This window comes from Triticum dicoccoides, chromosome 2B, assembly GCF_002162155.2.
Source record: "Triticum dicoccoides isolate Atlit2015 ecotype Zavitan chromosome 2B, WEW_v2.0, whole genome shotgun sequence".
In the NCBI taxonomy this organism is placed as follows: domain Eukaryota; kingdom Viridiplantae; phylum Streptophyta; class Magnoliopsida; order Poales; family Poaceae; genus Triticum; species Triticum dicoccoides.
Window position 1 is genome coordinate 48,094,036 of NC_041383.1, and position 6,599 is coordinate 48,100,634.

Here is a 6,599-nt window from a genome sequence, read left to right on the forward strand (position 1 = left end):
CCAAACTCCACCATGGCCGAACGTGAACCGCGCAGCATCCATATGAGCCGCGATTGGAGCAATCTCCCAAGTGACATCCATATGCTTTTCAAGACACCCTTCTTGCTGCTATCTGGTCTTGCGAGATTGGCTCACCGTGATACGGAGGCATGCATGATGCCCCTCGACTTCAATCCGATCTCCATTAGCCGAAACTTCTTTGCAGGTATGTAGTGTGTCGCCGTACATCATTCCCTCGACATCGATCCAATCACCATCGCCGGAAACTTCTTGGAAGGTATGTACTGGGTCGGCATGAAGTCCCACTGGGTGGCTGCCTTCAGAGAAGACGGTAAAAAGTTGGTGCTCGTGAACTTCCAGACCTCCCATGAGATTATCCTTCATCCGTTGGATTATATAGAGTATTACCATCGCGGTCCAAGTCATCTAGATTACTACATCAATTGGACGGACCTTGTTTTGCAGAAGATTGTAATCTGCCAAGTACCCACACGACATGCGAATTATGCAGACTTCAATCTAATTGCCTTGTTCAACCACGGACTCGCCTATCTTTACGCCGGTGCCTTTCTTAGCTGGAGACAACTCGGCTCGCAGTGGATCATTGTCAAAGCTGATACACACTTCTGTGATGCTATTGAACACAATGGCATCATCTACGCGATCGACAAAGCAGATGGCACCACGTATTGCTGGGACGGCGCGTGTAAGTTGTTTCCATCTCATGTTAATGATGACGCCATGACACTGTTTGAACTTTTTTTGATGATTGGCATATCCCTGTTTGAGCAGAATTTGAGTTGAACTATGGCAATATATTAGGGACGCCGTAAATCAGCTATATTTGGAATGAGTTAATTCATGCGATTGTGACCATGTCATTACAGCCAATTTGTACCCTGAATAATCAAACGGTTAGGAATATATGGATATTATCGTTATTTTACAGTAATCTATATACTACTACTAAATATGAGTGTGTATCAATGGCCATGTTAGTTTCTTCATTTTCATGATGTAGAAACATGCACCACACTGTTGGTTTCATCTAACCATACATTAGGGAAGTAAATGTGCATATGGAGAACTCTATATTTGGAAGTAGTGAAATCCTGCAATGCTTACCATGTGTACATACCTATATTCGCCCTTCAGCAATCAATGACTAGAATAATATCCTCACAAAAAAATTTCCCACAGAACACGAGTATATAACAATGCATGGTCTGTTAGTTACCTTGAAGAATTTGTTTGTGAGGACAGAACATGATTACATATCATGCATGACATGGTAATTTCCTGTGAAGAATCGATTGTGAGATAACATGAGTATAATCATGCATGGCACTTCTATATTTTCGAACCCAGTATACATTTCCCTGTATTTTCCTCCCAGTTCCAGCAGGGACATATCAATGCTGTTTCTTGCATTATCCTACTCATACTCTGAACAATGCTGATCTTACATTAACAATGCCTGTCCTTTTTGATATGATGTAGTGTCCCTACAGTTACTGCCCTTTGTAATTACACCACCTTTGCCAAAAATAGGGAAGCACAACTGGTTCCTCGCTCGATCAGACGACGACAAAAGACTGATGATCATTCGGACACATGAGCCGGAAAAGTTATATTGCAAAAACCCCACTGTATACAAGCACCGTGTAATACGTGAGTATCCGGACAGTGGTTGTTACGTCTATGAGCAGGATACCAGCTTGTTGGGGCCTTTAGGATTTTTTAGTTGGAGGCGGGTAAACAGCCTTGGTTCACACTCTCTGTTTCCCGGACTCAATTATCCGATTAACCAGGAGATCACCGTTGGCAAGGACCTTGATGGCAAAGAGGCTCTGTTTGCTATGGAAAACTGTGTCTACACGGCGAGCCTTAGGAGTTCCGGAGCATATTCCCCTGATTGTCAACGATACAGCCTGCAGCCAAAAGAAGGTGACAATGACAAAGGCATCCGGATTAACTTTGATCCTTGGATGTCTCAATTACGATAGGCAGTGATGTGGTTCAAGCATTCAGGTTGATAGGTAATGGGGCTGTTGCATTGAAAGGGTGGAGTACTGGTGTCTCCGGATCACTGGTCGCTGAAGCGGGGCTGCAAATTATGATGGTGTTGGATCATCTCTTCTAATGACTTTGTTGTCTTTGCTGCTAGTTCTGGATGGGTAGTTCTTTCTTCTATTATGCATATTCCTTGTCATTTGGTCATCCTCGTCTATGTCACTCTTTCTATGTAATAGTTGCTTCTGTTTAGAATGTCATTCTCGTCTGGACCACGAGAGTCTGAGCGCTGCAGATGGGTACGTTTTGGTGGTGTAGCAAGACTTCTTATGAACTATCATGTCTTGCTATTCATGTCAGTAGTAGTCACTAGTCAGTGTTTGAATGTTGTATATATCGTTGTTTCGAACTGTTTATTGTCTCGAACTACTGGTGGGCTAAATGAGGGCATCCCCATTCTCCAGTGTTCAGAGTATATCTCCTTTTTTCAAGTTATATAATTTGAGCTCACTGTCTTTTCGATGATGTACACTTGTTTGGGCCAGTGAGGTGTCGTTGAATATGGGCCGAGTAGTAACGCAATGCTAAACAGGTCAATTATGACTCTCGGGCCGGGCTCTCAAAAGATCCTGAAAAAAAGGCCGGGCTCTCCAAAAAAGAAAGAATAAGGACTCTTAGGCCAACATGTGGGCGCCACCGGTGTTTTCGTGCGCTTGCGCGCCAAGACCATATTGGCGCGTGCTCGAAATTCATGCTAACTTTTCATCCCCAGTCTCCCGCCCCTCCCTCACCTCTGGAATCTCAATTCCTACTCCAGTTCCCCCAAATCCCCCTCCTGTACTCCATGTACTCAAGCGCACTATCATGTCGCCGGTCAACGCGGATCTTCGAGCCGGAGATCCTGAGGTCCGTCCTGCCTTCGGTCGCTGCGTGTTGTCGCTCAACAGTGGCATGGCGGCGCTTGACGACCAATTTGCCGACAAAGTGCTGACGGTAACCATCAACGGCGACCGGCCTCCCGTCTCGCTGGACGACCTTGTCAAAGCTCTTGGCATTGCGCACGGCATCCAAATAAGTGACTTGCTCGTCGAAGTCTGTCCGCCACCGGCTGATTTCTTCGTCAGGTTCCGAACAACTTTCAACTACAGTCGTGTGTTCGAATCTTCCCGGCGTTTGTTTTGCAATGGCGCGCTGGTGAGCTTTGATCGGTGGCAACCAGGATGGGGCTCGTGACCTCTGAGCTTGAGTTTTTAACAAAGCTTACCTTCCATGGCATGCCTCGACGTGCTTGGAACAACGAGTCCATGAACGAGCTTATCAACGACCTTGGAGGTGAGCTCGTAACTATGTTTGTTCCTTCAGATAGCTGGGCTCTAACGGTTATGGCATGGATGGAGAAGCCGTCCACCATACCGAAGGTGATTGGTGTTGAGATACCGGTGCAGGAACCGGGGTTGTACTATTTGTCGCCAGCAAGGCCGCCGTGGACCATGTTAGGGATGTACCTGTATCGAGTGTTCGTGCATGTCGAAGAAGTGGTCAATCCATCAATCAAAGTCCTGCCGCCCCTGCTCGTGCCAGGGTCCGTCGATGACGTCCATTACCGGAGTCAACGTCAGACTTTCCCCGTGTTGCTCGGAATGATGGATGGCACAGGGCCTACTCCAGTGCGCGGCAGAGGCCACTACTTCTTTGGGAGAAGAGGCAGGGTTGGCTGCCTGGATGTGCTCTAATTTGAGGTAACAACTGAATCTTGTCAGATAGTACTAGTTAAATCCGAGCTATGGGTCCGAAGCACTGATATGCCAGTACATTTGATTGTGACATGTTCTAATTTTGTACCTGAACTTTTTTTAGAAAGGGTTGTACGTCAACTTAATGTGCTAGCAGAACTTATTGTGTTGTCTGTCTATTTTCTTTGTACAACATTCAAGATATTTCCCCGTCATTTATAAAGATGATGAACCGTTATGTACGACTTCGTTGGTTTCAACATAGCCCTTCCCGTAGCGATCCACTGCTTCCATCCTGATGGTGCCGCCTGCGTGAAATTTTGTATGCAAGTTCAGTGTGCTATGATGTTCTATATGATTGTGTCAACTATATAAGTTTTTAATGAGCATCAGCGATGCATATGGCTGAAAGATGTATTTACGAGCATCAACCGATGGGTCTCTCTCTCTCTCGCACACACACACATGCACACACGCACACGCACAAGTGCGACCCGTTGAATTATTTATTTGCTCGTGATAGTTTTAATTAGGTTCCACTGTAATCTAACTTTTTTTCTTAAGTTATTAAATGAGCTCAGTGACTTCAAAAAGTTGTACAGAAGCCTTGTTTGGGCCTTTCCGGCGTCCCTGAATGTGGGCTGAGTAACCATGTTAGGTTGTACTGTACTACACATGCCTTTTTTCAACATCAGCAATGCAACTGGGCCGACAGTTGTACACAATATCCGGGTCAACTTGTTATCCGCCCCGCTGGGCTGCAAAGTTTCCTAGGAGGTATGCATTAGGCTGGTCACAATGGGCAAGAACATAAGCTAGTAATTTACACACTTCCCTATACTATGTTACTATCTCCATAGTGGGTAGGAACATCTATGTAATGTCATGCAATGATGTATTTATTAGGTTATAGACTCATTGTTTCTTGGAGTGTGTGATGTTCCGGTAACTTAGCTAGTTACCTAAGGCACCTCTCTCTTCATTAAATATGTGCCACATAAGCAAAGTTGTATTGGAGTGTGTGATGTTACTCCTAAGTTCCTCCCCATTGTGACCAGCCTTAGGCTTAACAAGAAAATGGACTTTAAGAAATAATAAATGGGATGTAATTATAATAACTGGGCAATTACTATGCACCAAACACGTAATTAGTTTGAAAAATATATTATTTTTGGAATTTAGAAATTTTAATTTCATTACTTGTTGCGCGCGCAATATTTCATTGGATTTTAACGTGATACAACTTTATTTTGAAATTACATTTAACCTGACTAGAAATTTCGGATAAAAATATTTTGGATCCCATCAAAATGTGGGAATTTTTTTTTAATTCTGTTTTGAGCGGTTATTTGAAATTATTAATCGTTGTCCTACCTAGAAGTTGGGCTATACTTTTAACAAACCCGTAAATGGGTTGTAGTAAATTCCATTGGAATTGAAAAATGGGTTGTACATTCTTACAAATCGCGAATGGGCTATATGTTCTCTGCCTAATCCGAGCTGTGGGCCTACTAAGTTGACGCGTACCAAGGGCTTTGTCAACTTAGTCAATATAAACGATTCTAGCTGCAGTGATCGTACGATGTCCATCCAATGGTCGTAGTGCTTCTTTAACCTCTGGTCTTCTTGCTCCAGCCGCCCAAAGCAGCGCCGGTCGTGTCGCGTGCTCCTACCTCCCTTGGCCGGCTGTGATGCCGCAGAGGCCTCACCGCCCCGTACTACTCCCACCGCTGGCCAGGCCATCCCTCTACTCACCCACACCCCCTGTTATTCTGCGGCGACGGCAGCCGAACCAGTGAACCCTCGTACTCCTCTCCGCACGGGCTACCACTATTGCGTCTTCCCTGGCTCCGCGTCGTCCCCTTCCTAGGCCTCGCCGTCGTCTAGACCACCGCCCTGGTGCTCTCAGCGCGGCGTCTTCAACGTGGTCAACGACCGACTTCCATCGGAAGAGTACTGTACGTGGAGAGGCTGACAGCTGGGTCCAGGCGGCCACAAGGAAGTGCCTCCTTATTACGCGCAAAATAATTATTCCTCCACCTGACAGCAGGGACCCACCGGACGGGCCACCTTATTTTGCGAAAAAAACCTTTCCCCCTGACTGCTGGGACCCACCGGACGGGCCAGCATATTTCACGAAAAAAACGTTCCCCGCGCTGTCAGCTCGGATCCACCGGAAGTGTCTCCTTATTACGCACAAAAAAATGAATACTCCCCCTGCTAGCTGGGACCCACCATGGTGGGAGGCTGACTTGTGGGCCTACTAAGTTGACTGGGACGGGGGCCTTTGTCAACTTTAGTCAATATGAACGATTCTAGCTCAGTGATCGTACGATGACCATCCAATGGCCGTAGTGCTTCTTCAACCTCTGGTGTTCTTGCTCCAGCCGCCCAAAGCAGCGCCGGTCGTGCCGCATGCTCCTGCCTCCCGTGGCCGGCTGTGCTGCCGTGGAGGCCTCACAGCCCCCTACTATTCCCACCACTGGCCAGGCCCTACGGCGGCGGCAGCCTCACACCGCAGCCGAACCAGTGAACCCTCGTACTCCTCTCCGCGCGGGCTTCCATTGCCGCGTCTTCCCTGGATCCCCGTCGTCCCCTTCCTAGTCCTCGCCGTCGTCCACTGCCGTGGTGCTCTCGGTGCGGCGTGGTCAATGTGGTCAACGACCGACCTTCATCAGAAGAGTACTGTACATAGAGAGGCTGACAGCTGGGTCCACGGCAGCCGCAAGGAAGTGCCTCCTTATTACACGGAAAATAATTATTCCTCCACCTGACATCAGGGACCCACCGGATGGGTCACTAGTATTTCACGACTGCTGGGACCCACAGGACGGGCCACCGTATTTCGCAAAA